Here is a 27,491-nt window from a genome sequence, read left to right as displayed (position 1 = left end):
GCCCTCCCATTGGCGGGCGGGGCCAGAGCTGCGCCTGCGCGTTGCCCCCCCCTCCGCTCACCCTGCCGGACCGCGGCCGTGGCCGTGGCAAAGGGCAGAGTTACGAGTAGGTGTGTAAAATCGCGTCGGAGTTACTGATTTCACCCCAGCACTGTTTATTTGGATGTTTCAGGTGTTTGGTTTTTTTCCCCACGGAAAAAAAAAAATCACAGAATCAGAGAATCAGTTAGGTTGGAAAACACCTCCGAGATCATCGAGTCCAACCAATGACTGAACACCACCGTGTCAACCAAACCATGGTTTTGAACCAGTGCCACGTCCAGTCTTTCCTTAACGTCCTTCTGGGACAGTGACTCCACCACCTCCCTGGGCAGCCCATTACAATGTCTCATCACCCTTTCTGTGAAGAAATTCCTCCTAACGTTCAACCTAAACCTCTGCTGGCGCTGTTGAATATTTATGTCCTCTTGTCCTGTTGGTCGCTGCGTGGGAGAAGAGACCAACCCCCACGTGGCTACAACCTCCTGTCAGGTACTTGTAGAGAGTGATAAGGCCACACCTCAGTCTCCTTTTCTCTAGGGGGAGAACAACCCCAGCTGCATTAGCTGCTTCTCACAGGACTTGTGCTCCAGACCTTTCACCAGCTCCATTGCCCTTCTCTGGATAACATTTAGAGATGCAGCAGTTGGTCTTGCTGAGGGGAGGTCAGTATTATTACTGTCACCTCCCAGGGTGATGTTAATCTAGACACTGAACCTTGAGAGCCTGAGAGTGTTCCTCGTTTCCCCAAGTTACATAGGATACACCCTTACAGGTGAATGGATTTTGTCAATTGTGTTTTCTACCACAGGAAAAGTGAAAATTAATTAAAAACTGAGTTTTAAAAAGTTCTACTTTAGACTTACTGGGATCTTCTTTTTAGAAGCAGTTACTATTTAGGAGGAAATTCTGGAAGTGAATCTCTGCTTTTCCAGGTTTATTTTTCTGTTTAGTTTTTCACAGTGGTCCTTGCTTCCCCCCAGGCAGACAAAAGTGTAATTTCCCCCTGGGATATAAAAGAGGTTATAAGAAAACTGGCCATGGGCAAGGGAAGTCGTCCATGCAGGGAGGTCAAGAAGAAGCTGCCTGGAAAGGTGCACTTATTCTTGCAATTGCCAACTGTGAAAATGAAAATGTCAGTGGTTTTACTGACAGGGATACACTAAAATGATAGCAATGAACATTGCACCAAAGGAGAGCAGTGACGTGTCTCCTGTGCACACCTGGCCAAGCACTGGGAACTGCAGCCATGCTCTCGTTCACAGCATACGTAGGGATGGCATTTGGTTACCAGCTGTTTCTCCAAAAGAGAAAAAGGGGGTTGGGTCACGGTCACAGTCCCACTGACCCATCTCCTGAAGCAACCAGCAGAGCTGAAGGGGTGGAGAATGCCAGCAATGGGTACAGCCTTTTCAAGGCCCGTGGTGAATCTCATCTGCCATCTGTCGCCCTGCAGCTTGGCTTTGTTCAGCAGCAGAGGAGCTCCTCGGTCCTCACTGCACTGAGCAATTGTTAACTCTCACCCGTCAGCTCTACCGAAACAAAGCGCCACTGGGTGAAGGTTTTTTATTTGCTACATGTAATTAATTGTAAATTAAATTTAAGGAGCAGGCCATCTATAAATTATTGTCCACTTGTACTTGGAAGCTGATTGATGTAAATTCAACGCCCTTGACTTCCTACAAGTGTCTACTCCCATGCCTACTGTGAAAAAAATCCTGAATGCTTTTGCAGTCTGGAGCATGATTTCAAAGATATTGGGGTTCATACAGTCCAGATGGAGGTTACAGAATTGTTCTTGCATATTGCTGAATGAAGACCTTGGTGTATGTGGAGTCCAGCAATTAAAGACAGGGGCCATGTTATGTCTCTCTTTGATCCTTACAGCTGTCAGCCCTTATAAATTAATGGCTGCCCCTTCAAGGTGCAAGATTTCAGGTGTATTTCTCAAGAATCCTCCTGCTGCCAAAAAGCTTACCTGGCCTTGCTTGCCCCTGGAAGACACTTGTATAGAGATGCCTGAGTGAGTAGTTTCTAGACTGATTGGGAGTACATGTAGTTGAGATGCTTTGAAGGAAATGTATTTCTGTGGTGGCCACAGCCAGTATGTTTCAGAAAGATTCCTTCTAATGGAAGGATTGCTGGCAGGAGTCTGGGTTCGCCAGTTCAAAATCAGTTTTTTGCACAAACCAAAGTAGGATAAAAATGAGCAGAGGTTATTTACATGCTCAGCCACCTACACCCCATCCCTCTGTCAAAAGTTTGTTGAGACAGAGGTAGAGGGAAATGCAAGAAAGCCATGTTTAATCTACTTATTCCAGGATTAACTCCAAAGGGCTTCTTTTTCTATCTCTGCATTTAGTTGACAGACTGTAGGTGCTTACCTAATCCATGTAAACTACCCCAATATTTTGCTAAGCACTCTGAGGAACTTTAGTCACTTGTGTGGCAGGATGTCCTTTTTGAGCCCAACTCTAGAGACCTGTTGCAGTTGTGAACCTGGTTGCCCATTTCGTCATGTAGATTGCTAATCATGGTCTATGCAATGACAGAACTGGGGACTGTTGCCTACATCACATTACCTGCTTTTGTTTTTAGACTTGGGTAACGAGGGTAAGCATATGATTTGGGATGATAAAAGCTTTGGAGTGCTGTCTTTGAGGGATGGCCTGACATTAATAAAATGGTGCCTTTGTGTGGGGCTTGAGGTTTCTGAAATGAAAAATCACTGAATGCGAAATGAGGAAACCAGGCTGAGCCTGTCACATGCATGGGTCAGGGGAGAGCCTGAGGGACACATCTGTAGTATGTGCAAATTCCTGAGCACAAACCAAAGGCTGAGCTTCAGTCCAAAGTTGCCGATTGCTTACATTACCATCCTACATGCAGACAGTCCTGAAGTGAGATTCAGAGTGTTCTTTTGCAGTAGATAGCATGAGTTCAGATTGCTGGTATAGGTAGCATGAAAACCAGTTGGTTGAGGAAGAGGTGTCCCTGTGACAGTGATGGAGATGTGTGGCTGTCCAGCTTACTGCCTCATGCAGTCGAAAAGAGGGCAAGCATGGCAGTACTGGGTCAGACCAAAGGTCCATTGAGCCTGATGGCTTCCCTTTGCCAGTGATAGATGCTTACAGAAGAGTATAAAGACAGGGCAAGTACACAGAGATACTTCCCTGATAAAGTCTTCTGACTGGTAATGAGCCGAAGACCACATCTTAGGCTTACATATAAAAGAAACTCATGCAGGAGAAGAGGTCAGAACATGATGGAGGATGTAGCAGGATCTTCTGCCTTGCAACATAACAAGCTAACCTGCAGCAGAGCTGGTGGGACTTCATGCATCAGAAGACAAAGCAAATAGTTGTAGGAGAGTTAAAACTTCACAAGATTCCCTAATCCAAATCCATTTCTGAAGAAATGCCTACATTTTTTAAGTTTTCTCTACAGATAAATAAAAGAATAGATTTGTTTAGGAATTCTGAACTAAAGTTATTATTCTTATAAACTATTTTCTATTCTCTTTCCCATCTTAAGCTGTAAGTACTTTGGCTGAAGTTCCGGGGCACATGTGTCAAAAGGGACATCAATCACCAGTGCTTGTCTAGGGGCTGAGTGGTTGGGTGGCAGAGTCTGAGAATGTTAAGAGTATCTGCATGCCAAGAACGTTTCTCAGGCCCTAACCAGGAGCACTTTCTGGATTTTCTTTAGACCCAAGGAAGTTTAGGAACACCAAGGTCCAGTGTTGAACAAAAAATTGGAATTCTTGGCTGGGGAGAGCACTGGAGAAGGATGACTTGACAGAAAGCTTTGCGTTTGAGAAGCTGATCAGTATGTGTTAGAAAAAAACCAAAATGCATGTTAAAAATGCAGACAATTCAGCAGTATTTTAACTCTGTTCCAGTTAGGTAATTTCCGGATATTTTATGACATGTGTGTGCTTTTTGACACAGAAATTGTTTTGCATCGATCTTCTTCATCACTATTGAAAGGCTTGAGGCTGATATATCCAGAAGTCATGTTTTCTTTAATGCAAACACATAAATTCTACTTTAAAAGGCTAATAATAAGAACAACATTGCACCTACTTTTCTTCAAATGTGGAACGAGCACACTTCATTTCATAGACTGCATACACCAGCTACCTAAGGGTTGTCAATTATGTTACACTATAAAAGGCACAGCACTTAGGGGGCTGTCAATCAAGTCTGTTGTGAGAGAGATTTCAAGAATCATTATTCCAACACTATTTATCAAATATAAAAATAAAGAAAATTTACATAACAACAATACAGAGGCATCATGTTTCGTTTTATAGTGAAAGTGGTTTGGATTGAGCAAAAAATTAGTAAAGGTGAATCAAAAATAGCCAGAGATCTTTGCTTGTAAAGCAGTGCCTTCTGTTTTGTTCTTTACCACAGCTTTCCTTCTCCATGAAAGAAGGTGTTACACAGATTTTCACGGTATTATGGATCACATCTCTTTCATCTTTTCTTCACAGTCTGAGGGTTGCTAGTTTATTGGGTTTTTTCCTCCACCACAGCTTATGGGTATCATTGAGCACTGCAAGGCATTTTGGGGAACATTCTTTTCTGCCGTATTATGTTCCAGCTCTGCCATAATTTATGTGCTTGAGTAGACCCCACTGAATTTCTAACTGGTTTTCAGAAAGAAAGAGGACTTGTATGGATGTAATTTGGAGGCATCTGAAGATAGTTTTATACCATATGAATGCAAGAGTCAGCCCAAAGAGATCCAAATGTAGTGTCTGGGCCTATTCTTAGTTGGCAAGTGCTTTTAGAGTATGTAATGTGTCTTTGTCATTTGTCTACCATACACTTTGCCTCCATATGTTTATCACTGTTGCTATTGCTGATTCAGTATTTCAATAATAGAATCATTTGGAGCTGTTCTTTAGACTAGGGTTTGCATCAGACTTTTTCAGTCTTTGTATAATTAAACTAATGTCATTACTGATCCTAGCAGCATCTTTGAGTCAGAGCTGGCATTATATCTAGAAATTGTGCCTATACTTCTAAATAAAAGAGGCCTAAGGACTGGCCTAGAGACAGTGACCTTGATCGAGTCACATCAGCACTGATTAGGGAACAGCCTCCCTTCCCTGGAAACAGCCCAAAATAGAACCAGAAATGCAAATAGACACAGAGAAGTTTTATCCCTTCATCATGCAGAAGGAAATTTATTGCTATTCCCATTTCTGAACCTGTTCAGATTTATAAACTTTTCATTATTGATTATTCTAAAGGCTGGATACATGCATATATTCAGTAAATAGGTGAAAGCAATAATTTTTCAAATTGTATATGCTTCCCAAGGTTCGTTTATAGCAAGGGAATAGACACCAGATAACCAGAAAATACATCTCAGAGCGTGCCCTCCTGGGACAACACGAGGGATTTGCCATTGTACAGTTTATGGATGCTGCTGGACATTGTGAACTCTGTCCGTATGTTTGTCAGACTGCAAGCTCCATTTTGTTTTTAAGGCTGGCATGCACCTTCCTGTGGCCTCACGCCTTTCCTGCTGGATTAAAATTCATGCAGGGTGCACGATGGTCAAAGACTAAGCACTGTCCCATTGAGCACTGTGGTTCCAGACACTCAGTTAATGCTGCTGAGAGGACCAGGTTGTTGAGGACATGGGCACCTTGGCCACAAACTAGTCTGAGAGGAGACTGCATTTACCTTCTGAGAGCTGGATGGGAGCTGAAAAGTTAGAGAATGAAAGTGATCCTCTCAATGTCTTTGGAGCCCAGGAAATGGCAGATCCAGCACCTTGCACTTTTCCATGCTCTTTTGGAGACGCTCTAAAAAGGACAAGGTGGTTATTCAGAATTAAACTTCTTCTCCCCTCAAAATGAAAATAATGACCAAAATACCAGCCAATTCAGAGCTGAAAAGGAAGTTTTAACTTTAACAGGCTTTGAACCAGTCTCTGAAAGAATGAAGTACAAGAAATTATGACTTAAACGATTTCAGGTTTTAAAACATCCGCAGCGGCGGAAACTTCTGAGTCATCAGGGCTTCTACAGAAGGTCTAAAGAAATACATGCAATGCATCTTTACCAGAAATAACAAGGAAAGAGAATGACAAATTGGATCTGGATTAAGAGAAAAAAAAAAAAGCATGAAGCACTGCTTTTACTTTCTGGCCATTATATTCAAATAACAAAGAAAATAATTTGCAGTTTTCTGCTGTAGAACACTTTACAGAATTCATGTGCCTGTATTGAATCTGTGTCAAGGCTATAAAGTGTCCAGCAAAACCACGTATCTAATATACTACAGATGTCTTACCCAGATGTTCTGAGGAAAGAATTGATCATTCTTTTTGTTTTCTCTCTTACTACAGCAACCAGGCAATACCTAAGGTTTACCCCGTGGGTGCCAGTACTGAAGACTCAGTCAGCATGACACCTGGAAGTTGTTCTGCTGGACAAGTAGAAGAGCTTAGTCCACAATAATCTTGTGTGGGTGTGGTTGGAGAGGGAAGTAAGCGTGGGAAGCTTCTTTAGCGTTCATGCATCAGTGCAAGAGCTAATCCAAATGCAGAAATAGTACTCTGCTCTTGGAGAACTAAGCTTGCACCTGGAATATAGTTTTGCTTACAAGTATTTTATGTCTGCCTGGAGAACCTGTCAGCCACTGACCACTTTGGGCCAAGTTCCAACTACAGGAAATAATCTTGAGGAGAAGAGTAGGAAGCATTTTTGAACACTTTCTCTTCTCAACTTGACCTGCAGGTAGAAAGGCAGTCTCTGTTTTGACATGTCTTGCTCTGCCATCTTCAACCACCAAAGAAAGCACTTAAGAGGGCAAATGATGCAGTCTGGAGCTAACTCGTGAAATAGCACACGTAATTAAGATTATAAGTGTCAGTAGAAACTGTCTGAATCATCACCTCCTTACATGTGAGAATCTAATACTGCATGTCAGCCTAAATCTAAACATCTGCAGCAAGCAACTGTATTTCTCAGATTATGATAATTCTGTTTCAAAATGGGAGGTGAAACAGAGGGGAGAAAGTTTGCAGATTTTCAGGCAGAAAAGAGAAGGAATCTCCTACTTCTGTGAGCACAGTCACAAACTGACTGATTTACTTACTTACTGATGACATAAGTCATGTGTCATTTATAATGTGCTGCCACAATCCAGCTGGACACGGTTGGCTGGCAGCAAATTATCCTGAACCTTGCAGAGGTAAGTAGGCTCCAGCATATTTTAAAGATGTCAGACATTTTGTCTCTCTGGCCAAGCCTTCTCAGTCATTCATAAAGTTACATGGAAAGGTCAATCTATACTTAGATATACAATATGATTTAACCAGATTACATTATTTCCATTTACTTAAAAAAAAAAAAAGCAAAATGCATAAGCTTGTAAAATATCTTTTGGGAGAGGACTTCACTGTCTCCTGGGATGCGATTGCTAGTTTTACTTTCTTCTGGATACATTAAAAAAAGTTAATGAAACAGGATTTTCAGTAAGAGTTTCTAGAGAAATCTAGAGATTCCGAGCAAATATTAAAAAAATTACATTTTTTAATGCAATAAGCCTTCGGGAAAAAAGTCTTTTCCAAAATGGAGTTGTCAGGGAAAATGTGATACTATTCAAAATAAAAACTACAGTTTCAAACACTAAAAGAAAAAGGGGAGAGGAGTCAACTACCTGTAACTCTTCTGTTACATAAAATTAAATGAGAAATTACTTGGTAAAGCATACTGAGGTTAGTGTTCACATTTTAAATACTTTACTGGAGACTGCAAATAGTTGGCCTTGCAATGAGGAACAGGCTTAGGGAAACAAAATTTTTTTTCTTTTTCTGTTTAAAATTTTCTGCAAATGATGTGTAGTTTAATTGTTACTTTAAATTGTTTATTTAGGTATATTGAAAGGGGTTTTAAGCACCTTCTAATTATTTTGAGAATGTTCACAAACACACAATGGTTTCAGATTTTGTCTCAGATTAATGCGAATATTTGATGTACAAAATCGGAATTGCTTGACATTCTTAAGAAAAATCAAATTTTTGTCTTCTCATGTTCATATTGGAAATTAGATGATAAATATTTTGCTTCTTCACTCCAGTAGTAGAACAAATGTAGAAAAATGAATTAACATATCTGAGTGAGTCTTCTCCTTTCAAATATTAGGGGACTTTTCCAAATTATCAAATCTTCTTTGCAATATTCCGTAGATCTCTCAGTTAAGGTTTAGTTCTAGATGATGCTGTGTTTTCGCTGATAGAACACACAGAACAGCTTATCACTCTCACTGAGTAATGGCAGTGCTGTTACTGTTAGGAATATGGTATTCAGAAAAATGTAAAATTTAGGAATCTTCAGAAGTTAAGTTTAAGATCAGTGAAGAAAATTAATGGAAATGTAGAGTGGAAGATTATAAGAAAATTGAATGTAAATAGCACTGCATTTTTTGAACCTGGACATATTTGTGAAAATGGGAGGATTCCATTCTCCTGAGCCAAGGCCAGGATTGTGCTGCTGTATTTCTTTAAAGAACTTCTTATCTGGTGAACAAAGTTGTTGCCATTAATGACACACTATTCAATACCATTCACCACAACAAGGGATTTTAAAAACAGGTCCTAAGCATTTCCATGATCAATTAATGGATTTTTTTCAGGCCACAGACCTCCAGCTTGAGGTAGAAGATGGCAGCTCCACCACGATGAGGGACCATCCTCAGGAGCCCTGGAGATCGGCCTTTTCCCCCATGACTGATGCCTGCCTGTCCAGCAGAGATTCATCAGGTGCTTTGTCAGGATGGCAAGCACAGTAGTGATTAAATGTTAAATCCTAGCTACGTTTTGTGGGTGCTGCCAATAAACAGTGGATTTACAATATGAAGTTATGTATATGCTGCTTGCAGCCTTTTTGAACCCTGCTAAAGATGTCTGAACAAGCTGACCCAAAAGAGGAGCTGTAAAAGAGAGTGTGCAGGGAAGTATCTTCTTTTTACTTAGAAATATGCTCATTGCACCAGACTATATAGTGTTCGTTTATGCTAAAACAAGTAAGATCATATCCATAAATCAATGAAAATAATTAAAAGAATAATTAATATTCCCTCTTTTGTACCTATTCTGCGCTTCCTTTATAATTTGTAGCAGATGGAAGCCAAATGTTTTCAAAGAATCAGAACCAATTTTATAAAAAGATAGCTCATCTTTTCAAAATAACTTCTCCTTAGACTGCCAGTTGTACTCAGGATTTTAATCTATAAAAACGTTACTGTTGGAATATGATAATATTTTTAGTAGCTCCAAATGAGTTCACATTCTTGAGCCTTCCTTCATATTCCATATCTGAAGATTCTTCCTTTTCACACCACTATATCATTGTTTTACATGCTTTTGGAAAAATCTAGAAACCTTTGTGCCACAGCAATATTCTCATTCTCTGCTAACAAGCTGTTGTGGTTCTATTTGTGGTAGATTTTCTTGATTTAGAACAAAATCTGGTTTTTAAATTTATTTTATCGCATGGGCATATATAGTACATTATGAGTAATCCTACCACAAATCAGTAGAGATGTCTGTCTTTTTTCTTCCTTAAGAATTAAAGAATTTCTAAGTCAATATTTAAAGAAATGGAAGTGAAGATATGGAAAGAAAATAAACAGAATTGAGTAAAGTAGAACAGAAAATGATGTTGATGAAATATGCTTTCTCTTAAGTGACAATTCCAAATATGCATTTAAGAGTAAAAATAAACAGATGATGGTGGTAGGACAGAAACCTGTAGCAGAAAGTAAGCTATAGTGTGTGTCCAAAACACATAAATAAACAAGACTGAGAATGAAAACTCTTATTCAGAAATGCACAGAAACAATTTCTTAAGTACATCCTTAGGTTGCTTAACCAAGGATTTGAAGCACCTAATGTCAAAAGTACAAAATACAGATGAATTGTATTTAATTGAAAAATGCAATTCAACGTTTCAAGTGGCAAGATTATCTTAGAATTTCTAACTGTGATCTATCCTGATCTTTCCTCAAGTATCTAGAAAAACTTCTGAAGAAAACAGAGAAGAATAAGTATATTCACAAAGTGAATTTCTGGGATAACTCATCTGGCAAGTAGACTACCACTGCAGAGGAACCATTCTTTCTTGGAAAGCATCTAATACATTACTATTGCTGGGAGGAGACCTGGTATGTCAGTGCTGTTGTAACAGAGACAGCTTCTGCTTCTTAAAGATAAGTGAGGAAAGTCACACAAGTTGATTGAATGTCTCTATAGACAGAAGACTTTTGTTTGAGAAGTTTTTATACATGTAAGCTCCAAAAGAAAAGTTCACAAACTAGCCTGTTATGATGATTTCATAATGGGAGTTTTTCTAATTGAGTACACAGTTTTTGAATGGTTGCCATAATGAAGGAATGGTTTATAGCAAGTGGTTTTGAAACAAACAAATGCTTTCTCTTATTTTGGTAACAGGGAAGAATAGGTAGTGTTAATGCAATTCCATGTCAAAAGTACAAAAAAAGTGTGCAAAGTTAGGAAGTAGGTGATGCTACTGTTAAGTTGTGAAGGAGGGCACATCATGTGTACTTTGCACTTCACATTTTATGATGGCAGAAGTTAAATGCATAATATAAAATTGCAGTAGCTGAACTATATGATAATTATGATAATTGGGGACATTTCTCTTCAGGGAGTGAGCTCTAACAGTTAAGAAGTGACTTGATGTTAAAATAAAAATCTCACTATGCAATGATTAATTAAATAAAAGGTAACCAGGAGGTTTATTGCATAGTAGCAAGGGGCATGATTTGTACTTTCTATGGGCCACAGTATGTATTTATTAAAAACCATCCCTCTGTTTATTGGAAGTTAAGACTGCAGTAGGACATACCCTTTCATCTGAAAATTACGACTGTGGAAATGAACAGCTAAGTGGGAAGATGTATAACCCTTTTCATTTTCATATTGCCTAGAACAGCAGCAATCCTGTGCTCCATGGTGCTTCCATTTGCATTTCTGATAGCCATGGAAAGCAATAATTGCCTCACTTGCGTCAACAAATGTAACTCAGGCTAACAGCAGCACCCATGGACAAGGTATTGCTCTCTGGAGGCATGTCAGAGAGTGCCCTGGAGTTCTGAGGGTGGATGAAGTGGTCTGATTCATCATCCACTCTCTCAGTGTCTCCAGACCTTTGGAGAATGTCTCACATCTGGTCCTGAATTTGTGGAGAGGCCAAGTATGTCTTCAGCTGGCAGGCACTTAGACTATGGTTGGTGGTAAGCAAACCATCCTGGAGCCCTGTTCTGGCACTGAGGCCAACTGTCACAGAGGGACTTTCAACTACACTAATAAAGCTCTTACCCTTCAGCAAAGAGCATCCACATCCACACTGCCTGCTGGAAGTGCTGCCAGGGCTGTACTAATTCTTGAACTATGTTTGGCAAAGTCCTATATGGCACAGACCAAAGCTGTGCCTGGTACTATTCCAACTATTCTGAACTATTCTAACTGTAATTTTAAAGTATAGCTGGTGGACTTCCCCTGCCCAGGAACTTTCCCTGACACTATTTAACTTATTAGTATATGACTCTAGAGACTGGCTCAGTAAGAGAGTACCAAGAATCGCATAGGCGTAGGCCAAGGAGTCTGATTTCTATGCCCCAGCTTCAGGATATATAGGAGAAAACCTCTACTGATTTTAAGATTCCCTTTCATGATGACACTGAGGTCCCTGTGTACAGGTATGGCCTCTGCTGGGAGATTTTCTCCTCATACTGCAGGGTGGGTAGCCTGGGGTTAGAAGGGGATGACTGTCTCACTCAAAGTGCCGACATGGTTAATGCTAGATAAGATAACATTTTTCCTGATCTCCGGGGAGCTCAGTGGGACCATACAATTCCTGAGCTCATCCTATTCAGATGAGATCCAAGTTAATTTCTCAGGATACATCTGTGAGACACTTTGACTCTTGGGCTCAATCCTTTTATCAGTATATTGTAAGCAGAGTACTATAGACTTAAAATTAGATCAATTAAGCTGTTTCTCCTCAGGAACCTATGTTTTTTGATCTGTACTCAGCCACCTTAGGTAGCAGGTCAGAGTGTTTTCCTCGTGACCTTTGGACTGAGAATACTGCTATAGTTTTTAGGTTCTGGATGTATTAGGTGATGTTTAGAGTTAAAATGTATCTTTTTCAGAGTCTTGTTTCAGGCCTAGTAGAACAACTAGCTTTTGAAATCTCTAAGGACAGGTTCAAACAAAAATAGCCTGAATAAAACAATTGCTGCAGGGAATGGTTTCCAAATTTGGGGTGACTCCTCTGAAATTCACCCCCTGCAAGACTCCTCCTTCTTAAAGCAGAGACATCTAGCACAAGTCCCTCTGCCTATTTTGGTTGATGCAGTGTGACACAAGGCAAGCAGTTTAGGAACTGAGGCATTTGATCCGATGTGCACAGACTGACACTGAAAAAGAAGACCCAAGTGTTTTTATTCTGCAATCATGTTCTTAATTGACTCATCAAAGTTATTTTTGTTGTATTAAGTTAGAGGAATATGATGATGACATAGTGATGAAGTCCATTTCTCCTAAGCAGCCTACCCGTGATATTTGTTTGTTGTCTTTGTAAGTACATTCTATTAATGGCATATATTTTTACTATGTCAATGATACAATGTTAGAAGCTGCTTTCCACACAGTTTATTCTGAGATTGTATACCATAACCTTGCTTACTTTGATATGAATGCTACTTGATCTTACAGTGGCAGAGAGATAGTTATCTCAACAGGATAGTAAAAGAGCTGATTACTTCCTAAAGCACCTCTTTAAATCAGGAATCCTCACAATAAAATGCCTTTTATGAATCCTTTTAATATTAGAGCATTCAACAGTTAATCACCTTCAAAAAGAGTAGGTACTGTGGTAAACGGGGGAAATATCCTTCCTCTTTCCACTGGTACTTCATCCTTATTTGAGATTTAAATGCAGCTTTGGTTTAGTATTTTTAAATGCCTTCATTTAATAACTAATTCAAAAAGGGTTTTTTTAGCAAAGTTGAGTAGAAAATAAGAATGCTGAAAGCCTCCTCTCAGTCTAGACTGCTATTTTTTGTGTATGGAGGCAAAACATTTGATGTCATTCCTGAATAATGTTCAGCAATGTTTTATCCATCAGAGTTATCCAAATACAAGCAAAGGGCAACTCCATATTTCAGTGACCTGACTAGTCTCTTTGTTGGATGGCCAGTTCCACTTAGCTGCAGATGGCCATATGATGTAAAAGTATAAGACATCGCAAAAAGAGGTGATGTAAGCTCTGGAATCTGTTTTTGCAGTCTGTGCTCATATTTGCTACTACACACATGATCTTGTTCTCACTAGAAAAGTTCAAAAAGTTTAAATCAGTTAATTTTATTTGATCTATGTAAACTAGAAAAAAATCTCTGAAGCTGACACTTTGAATCCAGTTCAAACTTGTTTAGCTTAACTTTTCTTAATTAGAGACCTAAGTGAAAACAAAGCAAAAGTAAAATCACTTCCTCTGCACCACTGATGGATGTGTCTTACATGCATTATCCGTGCTTGAATTACTCTGTTTGTATAAGCTCTGCTTCCATGAAAGCAACCACACCGTGAAATAACACTAGAGTTTGTTTTGTCCATGCTATGTTTGTATGTAATGCTAACAGTTGTGGATGGGCATCCTATGGATTTCTTTACTGGAGCAAGCTGCAAAACAAAACAAAACAAAACATTCCCAGTTAATTGTTTGTAAGAAAAGGCTGACCTCTTTAGATGAGCAGAAGGCACTGAAGGACTGTATACCCTTGAAGTTTTCCCATGGAGCAAACATATGTCCCTGCTACAGGGAGATCAATTATTAGACTGCATCCATTAGTGGGCCAGCTAGTTAGCACCACAGGATTCACCACGATAGAGTTAGGATCCTGTGTACGAGTTAAACTTGGACAACATTTAAGCTAAAGTTACCTTTGCAGAGATGCTCTTGCATTTGGGATTTGCACTGCTGCACAGTAAGGTGCAGATCTAGTCTAGCAAGATCCCTTATATTGCTCAGATCTGCTTAGTGACAATAATATGTCAGATTCGGGATGAGCTCGCCTGGGTGGCTGTGTCTGCGTGTGCTTTTGAGGTCGGGTGCCTGCTCAGAGTGATAGTCTGCGTATTTTCCTGAGCCTTGTTCTGTGATATATCCCATTCTACCTATGGGATATACGTATAAAACTTAGTCATTACACCAAAGATGTATCTTCTTTGCTCCAAAGTTAAAAAATAAGAAAAAGGTAACAGTTTTCAGGACAGGTTAGTGAGACTGGCGGTTCACTGTTGAGGGAAATTAAAAATACTAACCAGCCTTTGCAAATAAGAAAAATCTATGTTTGGGAGTCTAAATACATATTTGCTCACTTAAATGAATGGCCTGAGTTTTGGAGGTGCTGAGTTGATCCAAACTCTAAATGTTTTTCATCCTCAAAAATCTGTCCAATTGCTTTCATGTCTCTCTGTGAAATGTAGTCACCCAAGTTTGACAGTTTTGGCTCTAAGGTTTAACTTGACTGAAAACAAACTGGCTTCAAAACTGTAGGGGAGGTTAGCAGCAGCTGCTCAAACCTATGTATCCAAGAAAGTAAATCTTAAAATGTCAAATGGATTTCTTCTCATGAATTCAACCGGCAATAAACAGGAACAGAGACATACTAGGAAAGGTAAAAAGAGATCTCAGTCTTCTGTTTCTTGCTTAGATGATGCTTCTGAGCAACCCTGCCGAGGGTCAGGGGCCCAGGTGGACTGCTGTACAGGAACCTGAGGCTTGTAATTTTCATAACAACATCTATGGTTTAGAGACTGCTCTCTTCAGTTCTCAGTGGAGGAACTCTGGCTGGCACAATGATAAACTCTGTATCATCCCTCTTCAAAATAAATGAAAAATCTTGCAGGAAACAAGAGCTGCCCAGGCTGTGGCAGACTTCTAGGAAACTACTGTAAGATGTTTGCAATGCATTGTGCATCTGAGGATAAAATGAAATTCAAGGTAGATAGATAAAGGTAGTAAGGAAGGTTTTCAGTTGAGTTTAGTACTGCTGAAACTCAAAAGCTGAGACTAGAATTAGTGAACCCTTTGGATTTAAGTATTTGAAATTCTAGCATAAAATTATCTTTCAGTAATGGAAAAAATAGAAATTAATATTGAAATGATTCTGCATTCAGGAAGTGCAAATCTGTCTTCAAGTTCATTTAGCAAAGTGACATTTAAATTACTATGAAGAATTGTGTGCACTATATGTTATTTGTAATTTCATAAAATGTTGGGATGAGATTGTCCTGGGATCGGCATGTGATTAAACTGATTATATACCTTATATACATGGTATGCTTCTTATTCAGTCACAATCAAAATACAATCTACTTTTATTAATATAATAATTTAGATGTCATAACTGAAATCTCAGTTAAATATTTTTTAATTTCTATTCACAGCCTTTTATTCTCTATTAACACACTCCTTCCTCTCACCTAAAAAAAGATTCTACTTTTCCCATCACCACGATAGCTGACATCTGCTAGAATGACCCCTTGCCCCTAGCAGCAAAGCACTGCTATGTAGAAATGGACGGCAGACAGATGCTCTTCTCCTCGTTCTAAAGAACTTTAAAAATATGGATGGGTGCAGAAGAGGGCACCAAATACTAACTGTCAAAGCAGACACTGTTTTTCTTTCCTTTACACCCATGCTGAGTATTTTTCTTTTGCTCACTCCCAACCCCCACATATGCATATGTGTCGTAATACTCAAAATAAGTCTTACTATTTTATTTCGAGTCCAGGAACACGTGCATCCAGTTTCCTTCAGGCCTGTTGATCTTCCTTTTCTGCTGTGAAAACAAGGGTGTGAGTATCAGAAAACCAAAGAATATGCTACTGTGACCCACACTGGCACTCTGTGTCTCTCCTGACTGCCATCTTTAAGCTCAGGCAGCAGAGGTTAAAGTCACTAAGCTCAGAAGCCCACATTTCAGTTCCTGCTACACTTGCTGTGCCACCCTGGGTGTTATACAAGGAGGACTTTTAATGTAATGTGAAGACTGCATGGTTAAAATTACCTCAGGATATTCCAAAATTAAGATTTCTGGTGTGATATGTTAATGGGACTATATTGCACAGCTACCACTTTCTGCATTTTTATTGCTTTTATAGTTAAGGTTATTATCTGTCATACATGCATTCTGACCCAGTTCTTCAAAGTCAACTGAAGTCAAAATGTCAAGGTTTCATCACTGCAGTCTAGGGGTAATTGAAGAATTACACGCCGATGATAAGGTGCAGGGGCAGGGCAGAAGGCAGAAATGACGACTTTACCTAGCTAGGATCCCTGTTGTCCCAGGACCATGGAATCAAACTCCATCATTGTTCCCTTTTCCTGACCCTGTAGATGTATTTTTTACCTTTTCTCCTACGTTGTGGCTGGATATCTGTACTCTGCTCCATACATAACTTCCATGGAAAACAGGAATGCCAACTTAGGATCCCTTTGGACTTGAGCAAGTGTAGTTTTCTTCAGGATTAGTAGAGCACTGAACTATGTGGGAACTGACTGCCCAATTTGTGATGTATGAGACCAAAGCTCTTGAGCATGTACAGAAGAATGCTTTGTTTTGATGTCTAGGAAACTTTGTGGCTGAAAGCAAAGGCAATGGTAGATGTCGGACATATGAAAGGCAGTTATGCTGTGCTTGTTCAGAGACTTGAGAAACAAGCTGATGTTGGTGTCAACTGAAAAAATTATGAATCAGCGAATGAAAAAATAAATGTTACTGTAGGAATATGGATAACTTTCCTGACAGTAGAATATTCTGGACATAAATGTGTTGAACAATTTAATTTTATCTATTTGTCTTTCAGTCTATCTGCTAATAATAATATATGAGCTGACAGAGACATGGAAAAATTTATTCACACTTTTCCGTACATGGGGAAGAAATCTGTACAATACCCTTTCATCAGAGCTGCATGTAGTTATCACTATGCACACTCATAACTCAAGCTTTGCAAAAGCTTGGGAAACAACATGAGTGCTAGTAGCTCAAAGTCAGGGTGTCTAAAAATCTAGAAAAGTTACATAACATAAGACTTCTCTGTAGACTGACAGTGGTGCTCACACCACTGATGCTAAAAACCTCAATAAGGAGTAGCTGTGTGTGTGTGTTAATTCCAGGTACTCCTCTATCAAGTCACTGAGGGATTTCTTATGGTCTGTTGCAGATTTGAGAAAGGAAAGGAATCTTGGATAATAGCTGTACAAGCATCACAGTCAAATCATGGAAAGCTGAGTGCCACTGAAATATATTTTGAATTCTACTGAAAAAATAATTCTTTTAAACCGCAGCTTGACTTTATCTTTTTGCTTCTCGTTTCTGGTTTCCATCTTGGTTCCTGATATAAACTACTGGTTTCCAGTTTCCTGGATCTTCACTGCCTATTCCTACTTGACCTATTAGCACTGCCATTATTTTGATTCTTGCATCCAATTGTCCCTTGAAACCACAGTTTCAACCCACTTACTATACTTCCAAATAAGCACTTTCAACCCTTCACTCAAGCTTTCTTTCAGGAAGAACTCCCAGCAGATATCTGTAAACTTGCCTCATTTTCTGCTTTGAAAGCATCATGATGCCTGCAACACACATAGCAACAATCAGGCTGCTGGCCATGACGCTGAACAATGTCAGCTCACTCTTTCTTTGTGTTTCCATCTCAACGTCTGTGTTCCCACTGCTGTCTCTAGTTTCATGCTTAGACTGTCTTGTCCTTCAAGCAAGAGGACTTTTTGTGATTTGCTGGTGTGGTGCCTTTTCTTGCAGAATTAAGTAGGCTCTGGGTAAGAGTGTAAGTCAACACACTGGAGCTGATTGTCTTAGCAATCACTGTACTCCCCTGTGCAGGAAGATTGTCTGTCAGTTCCTACACTGGATCTCCAGGATGCTGGTGGAGGAGAAGAGGGATGGATGGTTCAGGTGGCCCTTCTGACCCAAACTGCTGTACAAAGAATTCTCCGGAGCAGATGGAAGTCAGGTCAGGTCCAATTTTCTCACTGTTATAATGGCCCTTTGGTCTGGAAGGAGAGTTAAAGCTGCCTTCCACAGCTTTTCTTTGGAAGCCGCTGCCTGGCGATCTGCCCCATCTGCTTCATCCAGGCAGTGAATCAAGCCTGTTGTACTTAAACCATTGACCCCTACTATGAGAAATACCAGAGAAGAATAGACTTTAACTAAATCTTTCAGTAGCACCCTCTCCCCTTATTTTTCTCCCTCCCTCCCATTGTTTTGAAGCCAAGTCACTTTTTGTTTGCTGGAGGAAGATTAAACAAAGGAAGCCACCAGCAGCGCTGGGTTTTTTTGACACACGTGTTGTCTGTATCCCTCGGGCAGCCTTCCAGCAGGTATACCCGTACAGCTGCAGAGCCATTCACAGCCGAGCCATAAAACTGCTGGCAGGTCTCACCATCTGTGAGAAAGACTGTGTGAGAACTTCCCTCTATTACTGTGTGGCTTTCAAGACAAATGTCACTGCTGACCCCATTAAGATAGCCAACATTCGAGAAACAGCATAATGTATTGCAAGGCTGTTCTCTTTTCTGTCCTGGTAGGGTGAGTCATGAAGTTTTGTAGATGTTCTCACACGGAAAAATACTTGAATGCTTATGACATTTTAACATCGCAAAACACTGAATAATTGTGAGTCTCTTCCCATTGAATGTCTGACAATATAGCAAAGATTAGGATGGGAAATTGCAGAATTTTTAAGCTATGCTGCTACCATTACAGGAAGGGAGAGGGAAGAAAAGCAAAGCTGACCCAAGAATCTTCTTTGGAAGCCTGGCACAGTCTCTGGAGAAAAAGAACAGTGTCCTCTGTATGTAGTCCATCACCCACAGATTTTGATCTTGCTGTTCACAAAATAAAAATAATTTCTTCCTCAAAACCTTTACCAACAACTCTCCTGTCCAACAGTGTATGAATTTCATTTCTAGCTGATTCTGAAAGATATTGAAATAAAAGTCATTTGAAATGATACCTGATTGTTAGAAGCAAGTACCGGTAGCTAAGCCTAGGGCCTCCCTACAAATTATTGTTTCAGGTACCTCAATCATAAAGAGCAAAGAGGTATATTTCTTCTCTGGCTGATCAGTATTCAGGTTACACAGCTAGCCAAACATTGTTGCCCAAATATCTTTACTTTCATGGGAAAAAGTACATTTAAGTATGAAAACCCAAATCATTTTATACAATGAGACAAGTTGGAGAGGAAAAGAATCTTAACCAGTATAAGTTTCATCTGTGACCGTAATCAATGTGGACGAAGGGGAAATAACTACTAGGCTCCTAGTTCAAAGGCCACAAAAATCAGTGAGACACCTTCTATTGCCTTCGGTGGATCTTGGATCGTATTCAGAAAGATGACCTCTGACTTGACAAGGATAGTTACTAGCCTTTTGTTCAGTTTAGTGATGCTTAATGAACATGACTAAGGCATGTTTGAGCAGTCCTAGGATGGTGTGAGCAGTAGCATGATTTAAAGAGGTAAAAGTTATCTGGCATTTTTTAAACAATAGCTCACACCCTTCAAACTTTTTAATCCAGATGCAGCTAGCTATTACGGTTGTGTTAGCCATCTGGTACTATAGTCTTTGGCTGAAAACAGAAGCAATACGTATCACCACTGTGTTTTGTTTCCAGGAAAAAGGAACGCTGTTTTTATGATCATCCATTCATTTGGTATCAAGCACATTTCACACATGAGTTAACTGGAGACCTGCAGTTGATGTATTCTGTGGTAAGAAGGGCTTTGTATGGCTGATGGTAGAAGCAGAGGGAAAGGTTGCACTTTCAGAGTAACTGAATATAATATCATTGGGTTTCTTAGCTTTCCCTTTATAAAAAGATTCTTTTTATAGTGGCACATTGTCTCAAATAACAAAAGGGTTTGCACTTTCTGGTTCTGCAGTTCAAAGCAGATAACATCTTCAGCTATATTTTGCTAAGCATAAATTGTAATTGCTTTCCACTAACCTTCCCAGCAAACTACAAGTAACATGATTTTATATACTTACTCACTTGAAAGCATTTTATTTTGTTCAAATAACAGATGCCTGCAAAAAAATTACCAGCAATAGAAAGCAGAAAGGAAACTGTGAAGGCAAGGGATATGGTGGCTGCTTAAAAACATTATTCTTGAGGCACAGCAGCACCAAATTACATCACCCAAGGGAACTTCCTGGCTTCTCATTGCAGGGGGGCGGGATTAGATGACCTTTAAAGGTCCTTTGCAACCCAAACCATTCTATTATTCTGTGATTCTGTGTAAGGAGACACAAAATCTTTTTGAGAATAAAAGGAATAATGCTGCCACATGTAATAGGGGACACCAAGGTCTCCTGTATCTTCTATATCCTGGCAATAGGGGTAGGGTTGGATCAGGTCTGTTAACTCAGGTTTCTCTATGTCTCCTGGAAAAAAAGTGAGCACCCAAAAGAATGGAAGAAGATAACAAATCCTGGGTTCACAGTTTGTGTCTTTGTTTAACCAATGCACAGAGTTAGGAAGAAATACAGCCCAACAAACATGCTCAGCTATTGCCTGCCTGGCAGCAGTTGCAATCAGCTTTTTGAAGGATACAGTCCAACCTCCTGACAGGTTGCCATTAAAAATGTCCCCACTCTCTACTTCAATAAACAAACCTGTATTTCTGCCAGGTTGGTGTATGGATCCCTTCTCTGCTCTCAGTTACACCCAAGCAGACCTGCACTGCTCTCAACAGAGAGGCTGACTGTACTCCCAAAAAGCTGACTAGCATGGAGGTTTTCTCTGTGCCATGCTTCTTTATCTGCATAAGAAATTATCTGCATAAGAAATTTTGCACACTCAAGGGTGTGACAAGATACCTGTCAGCACTTACTGCCTGACAATCCAGGGCTATTGATGACCAGGAGATGCCTAGGAGGGCCATGTGGCCTTTTCCTGAGCTGTCACTCATAAGGATGATCCTGCATCCCACAGTGTTCAAACACCCATCTTTACCTTATGCATGTTATCCTGCTATTGCATATCTTAGGTACCTGTCATCTCAGTGTCTAAATCCCAAAAGAACAACTTAAGCAACTGAGGGGAAGCTGGAACTGGGGGCAGATTTCAGTGAAAGCTACTCATCTAACCTGCTGAGGTGTCTGACACACTTCCACTGAGGTATATATATCTAAGTACTTGAATAGCTTAAAGGATCCAGGCTTAAGTGCTGATGTGACTATTGAAAATGGCTCCTACGTCATTTGTGCTGTATTGAAAAAAATTAAGTTTTAAATACAGGGAAGCTTCAGAAAGACTGCAAATATGTATATATAGCTGTGCAGTCTTCTCTGAGCAACAGCAAGTTATACCAATTAGTATAGCCACTCACATGTCTGCAAGAATGAACAGATCAATAGGCCAAATAATCTAGATTCCTAAAAACCCACTGGAAAAATATTTTAAGGGATACGAGCTAATATTATAACAATGGGAGTTTACTCTTGGGGTTAGAAGAGTCCATCACATTGCAGGCAGATTAGCAGGCAGCTGGATTGACCCTGTCCATTAAGATCTAATAGGACATTCTGTTTCTTAATAGGTCGAGCTTTATAAATCTGGTCTTCAAAATGATCTTGGAAAGTGTTTTGCATGGGCAAGCTCTGCTAGGGCTGAAACACAAGGCTCTGCCTGTCTTTGGAAACAGAGAGCTGCAGCATGGAGGAGGGTAAGCTCTGCTGTTTGCCATTTGCCTACTGCCCCCTCACAGTCCAGCTGACTGTCACTCAGGCAAGCTCTGCAGCCTGTCTGAACATCCCCAGGAATATGGCTTTCCATATGATCTGAAGTGCCATGCGGCAGCCATGCCTGCAATCCTGCAGTTGGCACAGCAGGCAAGGCTGATCTTGAGGGCAGACCTTGGCAGGCAGGAGAGACATCCCCTCGAGGGAACCTCCATGTGTTTCATTGAGAAGGGAACTGGCAAGTACGCCTTTTACACAGTCTTGCTATTGCCATCTACAGTTGGTGAGCAGTGAGGGTCAGGCTGCCTGCCTGTGGTGTACCTGAATTGTAAAACATCAGATCTTCTTTGTTATTTTTCTGTCTGTGTTTATATTTGTGCTGCATGAATCCACTGTTCCTGCTTGAAGAACCCTTGCTAGCAGCATCAGGATTGAAAGGAGTCCTCAGCTCTGCCCTCCAGCAGACAGAGCTGGAAACCTCCTCCTGCAGCTGCCTCTGTTTTGCACTTAAGTGAAGCAACAGCTAAATCTTGTGCCTCATCCTCTGAGTCCCTGGCAGTTTTTCTAGCTCTGGAAACAGCATCACTGATAATCAAAACAAGAAGAAAGGGGGGAAGAAAAGAATAAGTGAGTGACATGAGCAATGTCCAAAGCAAATAAGGAAAGTAATGGCATAAGGGGAGGCAGCAGGTGAGCTCCTCTGCCCTGCTCTACTCAGGGGCTCATCCATCCTTCCACTGCCATAGATTGGCATGGCAATGTGATGGGGAGACAGTCACATCTTGAGGCTAATATACATCCTCCATCCTTCCCATCACAGCTGCATCTGGCCCTGCGGTGGGTTATCCTCTCTCTCCAAATGTTCAAGTCATTATCAGTTTGACAAATCCAATATATATAGAAAGATCTCCAGGCAAAATCTGTATTTCCAGAAAACGAGATTCCTATACCATCTGCAGCTAATTGTTTCATACCATATTCATCTCAGTCCTGCTGAGCCCACTCTAGGCCTGCTGAGCCCATCACTTACCCTGGTTTTACACTGGAGGAGCTCCACTGTCTTCAGTATATTAACGTGATTAACACTTTTGTGTGCCAGACCAAAATCCAGGGATGAACGAGCATCCACCGCTGCCACAGGTCAACCTCATCATCACCTTAACACTGACAGGGATGAGCTTTGGTGGCAGGCAATGAGTCTGGTTTTCAGTGGAGAGAGACGAGAGGCAGCCGGTCAAAATTCAGGTTCTGGTGAGGAGGGGAAAGAGGGGTCATGGCCTCTGAAATCAGATTCAAACCACGGGGCAGGGAGATGCCCACTGCAAAGGGTTGCAGCCATGGCCCTGTGCTCCTCTCTCATCTACGGTGATTGGCAGCATTTCCCCTCATTCAAAATTAGAGAAAATAACAGAGCTCAGCAGTAATCTTGATTCTAGAGCCTTGTTGAAACTCTAGACACACATATCTGACAGATACAACAGAGATTAATGAGCCATGACCAGAAGTTTGATTTTTCTGTCAAGTGCTCCCATCCGTTTTTAATAAACAGGGGAACAACATAAACTCCAGTGCTTGCTCTCTGCTGTTTAAACTGGGCAGGTTGCTTTTGGTACCATGTGTGTCTGTGCTGAGTTATGACTCAAAACCACTGAAAAATGCTGGGGTTTTATTGGGTATTTTTTTTCCCCTGTTGGCTCTTTTGTGGCTACTTTTGTGATGAGCTTTACTCCTTCCATATTGTTTCTTTTCTCCTCGGCAGGGACTGTCTGGTATTTTACCACTGGAAACTGTCAAATGTAATATCATGTTTACAGCTAAATGAGTTCAATTTAGTGTCATTGGTGTATTATCTGAAGCACATAAGTGCCAAAAAAGCCCACTGCTTTGTTTTAAACAGTGCTCTGCTTTATTTTTTTATGGGGTTTTGGAACATGGTTTCCTCATCCTTTCCAAGTACAACAGGCTGAGCCAGCTAGAGTGGAGTCCGAGGAACATGTCATAGTCTCTCCATGCTTCTGGATACTTACATTATGATCAGGCATTGCTCTCATAAAATAGTAATCAGTACATAGACATCTGAATTTGCAGGAATCCCTGGTAAAGCAGTCCCTAAGGATTATATGCCACAGAAATGTGTTTGAGAATTCCTCTATTTTTATTTCTCACAAAGCATGATAGAAGCCACAAACAAAACAAAAGACTGTCAGAGGATGGTTTATATAACCCTGAGGTATTTATGGGAGGAGAAAAAGAGTGAGAGAACGCTGCCATAAATCTAACTCACCACAGAATGTCACTCTTGCTCCACGCAAATAAAACTGAAAGAAAATTTACCTGGTAATATAAAACCTGAGTCTTAAGGAAGGCAGCTCAGGGAGCAGACAGATAAAGTATGGCTATGCAGACATGAACGAATGGGTATGCACACCCACTCCCACAGGGAACTGAATGACATGCCTGAATAAAATACCTTTGCAAACTGCTGGATCTCTGATCTGGGTCTGTACTCAAAGTTGAATCCTGCAGATAACTCTTTTCCCAAAGGGTCTTCCCAACAGATCTGAGTTGGAAGCCTTAGAGAAAGAAAACCCCTGGATCTTAAAAACCCTCCCCAGACCAAGACAGACATGCGCAGAAGGCCCTAGCACTTCAGTCTTCCTGCTGAAAATACCTGATTTTCAGTAGGATTCTGGCTGTAAGTGAGGTCCTTTCTGAGATGTGGGATCAGGATCACAGAGAAACAGCTAGGCTATATTATTTCAAACAAAAGCTGTTCTTGAATAGAAAGCACTCTCAGTTTCAAAACATGAAATAAAAGCTGCCCTGAAATTGAAATTGTCCTTGACTTGATGCTACTTTCAACTGAAATTGCCACTAAATTTAACAGACCAATGCTTAGCATTTAATTGCCCCTGAAAAGAAGTCACTGTTAGGAAGGCACAGTATCAAAAAACAGTGAGGTTTTCAGTGAGGGCTTCATTTTGGGTAGCAGGTACCTGCTCCTCCAAGATGTGACGTTGACCAGACTAGGACGCAGAAGTCACCCACCCCTCTGTGCAAGAAAGGACTCCACTGAGGTGCCACCTCTATGTAGGGGTGGAAGGCACCAGCTGCAAGGCCCCTCTGCATTTCTCCTTAGGGAAGAAAGCTTTCCTTGGGGTCCAGAATGAGATGGGAGAAGCAGAGTAGGGATTATTTTGTGGTCCCCCAGGGATGAAGGACTGAGATATCCCTCCTGCCTTCCAGTTTGGTGAAACTTCTCTAGAGGAGATACTAAAGCTTATGTGATCTGTCTGTGGTCTGCTGAAAATACATTTTTATAGATCTGCAGAGGTGAAAGAAAATGGTTTTCTGCACTTATCATTTTTTGCATGACTGCAAGAACTCAGATTGTCTCCAAAAGTGCAAATCTTGAAAAAAAAATTAATATAAATAGTAAAATACAAAATTAGATCAGATCAAAAAGAATTTATTTCTGAAATATTGGTCTTTGATAAACCTTTAAGTGTTTTGACTTAAGTACTTTTTCCTGGTGTTTTTCGTGTAATCCTACTTATTTTTTAAATCAGAAGCTTACTTTCTGGCTAAAAATTACATCTTTTTTTTTTAAAGTATAGAAAGAGGGTATTCTGATAATTTTCAAAAACGTTTTCCAATTGTATTTTAATATGGCATTTTCATTTTTAAAAATCCCATCTCCTGCCTACGGCTTTGATTTTGACAAATTCACATTTTCCAGTGAAAAACATTTCCCAGAACACTTCCCAGTTTTCTCTAATATTTACATCTGTTCTTCTCTTAGAACGTGTCACAGCTGTAGATCAGCAGGAATCACACAGAACACGGTTGATTTATGGTCAAAGTAATATTTTTAAATCAACTTGTATTTAAGAGTAGTGAATAGCACATGTCCATATACCAGCAATGTATCATAAGGACTTTGTTCTGCTTTTATATTTTTTACATTTCTTTTGCATAATTATACATGATTCATGTGTGATTGTAATTTTTACAATTATTTTACATAATTACATGTTATTAGAGCTGAAATTTGGGCAGAGTTAAAGACTGCAAGCCAGATCCTCAATTTTTCAGACACCCACCCTGATGGCATCATCTGTTTCCCGAGATAGGCGAATTGGACCAAAAGGGACTACTGCCCTCCAAAATTAGGACTACCCCATAGTGAAACATGGCTGCAAGATGGCAAGGAAAAGGAAATTGTTTGTCGCTGATGCTTTTATCCTTAGCTGCAGCTTTGGCCTTGTATCACGTGACCCCAGTTAGACACAGCACTCACAGGGAGTTGAACAAAATTCATGGGAAGCTGCACACTGCTTTCCTACATCTGTCCCTGCTCTGCCTTCCCCTCCGGCCCCCAAACCACAGGCACTTGGATCCAAGGCAAACCTGCTGAGGGGCTTCCGTTTAGTCACAGAATATTGATTCCTCTGGCAGAAAAATCACATTTTCGATGTGGTTGGTAAATAAGGGGAGGAAGGGTCCCACACGCAGCAAAACATGGGGCATTTTCTTCACTTTCACCGGGTGCGAAGGCATGTTCTTCATAAGAGTGGTTGCTTGGTGGGACACACTACCCTTTGTGAAGGTGAATATTAATCACAGGTTTAGCTCCTGGGCTTTGCCAGCACCCTATTTTTGGCTGGCTTTCTGCTCCTCAGAGCTCGGGAAGGCCTCTGTTGGCTGAAGGACATGGGGTGGGTACATGCCTTGCTTCCTTGGCTGGATTATCCCTCATCCTCTCTGCATTTTAAGAGATTTGGTGGGCCTGTTAACAGCTTCTACCTGTTTTAAGACCTGTGACAGGAGGCTGAATGGCTCACTTCATGCAGCCCCACTTGCCCGCTGTTCCTGCTAGTGGTGTTGACATGATTTATGTAAATCATAAAATGTGGCGGGGTGACCTCACGAGTGTCCAGCTCTCCTCACGCACGTCTCCGGGCAGAAGGGCTAGTATTTATAAACAGTGGTATATTCACGTCTCAGTAACCTGCTTTATTTACACTGCTTGAACAGGGCCACTACTGCACAAATAAAATATTATTCCCCACCATGTGCGTTTCGTTTTTCTGTCGGCTCTGTGTTTTCTTTCATGCGTTGCCCTTCGCTGTTGGTGAAGTTGTTGGCAGCTCTCCCCAGCAAGGGGCTGGGGAGAAAGGAAGGGGGAGAGCGAGGATTTCTGCCATTTCCAGAGCAGTGTAGTGACAAACGACTGCAGGACCTCAGGCCATCAGACTAGCAAAGCCTGCATTGGGGCTGCAAGCTGTGCCCTGGTTTCTGCAGGTTGTAGGAGAGCAAGCCAGTACCCCGCGTTAACAACCGGCCCAGCTGCTGCGACACAGCCCTTTGTCACAGCTGAATTCATTGCCTTTGCTTTTGGTGCCCCAGCCCATCACGTGCTTCACTTGCTGTGCCACTGCTGGTGGGATGCTGGCTCCTGGGAAATCCTGGTCTTGGCTGTGCTTTGATAAGGGTAGGTGAGAGTTAGTCAAGCTATAATCAAGCTTCTTAGGCATCTGGATACGGCTGAACCAGTTGGAATTTTCTAGCAAAGTCATCTTTTCACAGTCATTTTTAAGGAGATCTTTTTACTACAGGCTCC

At 40.8% G+C, this 27,491-nt stretch overlaps 1 long non-coding RNA gene across 1 annotated transcript; it reads left to right on the top strand.

Annotated features, from left to right (window-relative positions):
* Positions 1 to 3: 3 nt before the first annotated feature.
* Positions 4 to 8,904, top strand: LOC108498540. Its single transcript, XR_001875199.1, has 3 exons — positions 4 to 110; positions 6,409 to 7,256; positions 8,700 to 8,904. It is a non-coding gene; the product is annotated as an uncharacterized LOC108498540 (long non-coding RNA).
* The last annotated feature ends 18,587 nt before the right edge of the window (positions 8,905 to 27,491 follow it).

The sequence above is a fragment of the Lepidothrix coronata genome, unplaced genomic scaffold, assembly GCF_001604755.1.
Source record: "Lepidothrix coronata isolate B3197 unplaced genomic scaffold, Lepidothrix_coronata-1.0 Scaffold60, whole genome shotgun sequence".
In the NCBI taxonomy this organism is placed as follows: Eukaryota; Metazoa; Chordata; class Aves; order Passeriformes; family Pipridae; genus Lepidothrix; species Lepidothrix coronata.
The sequence above is the reverse complement of the archived record's forward strand: the minus strand, read 5'-3'. Positions and strand labels throughout refer to the sequence as shown.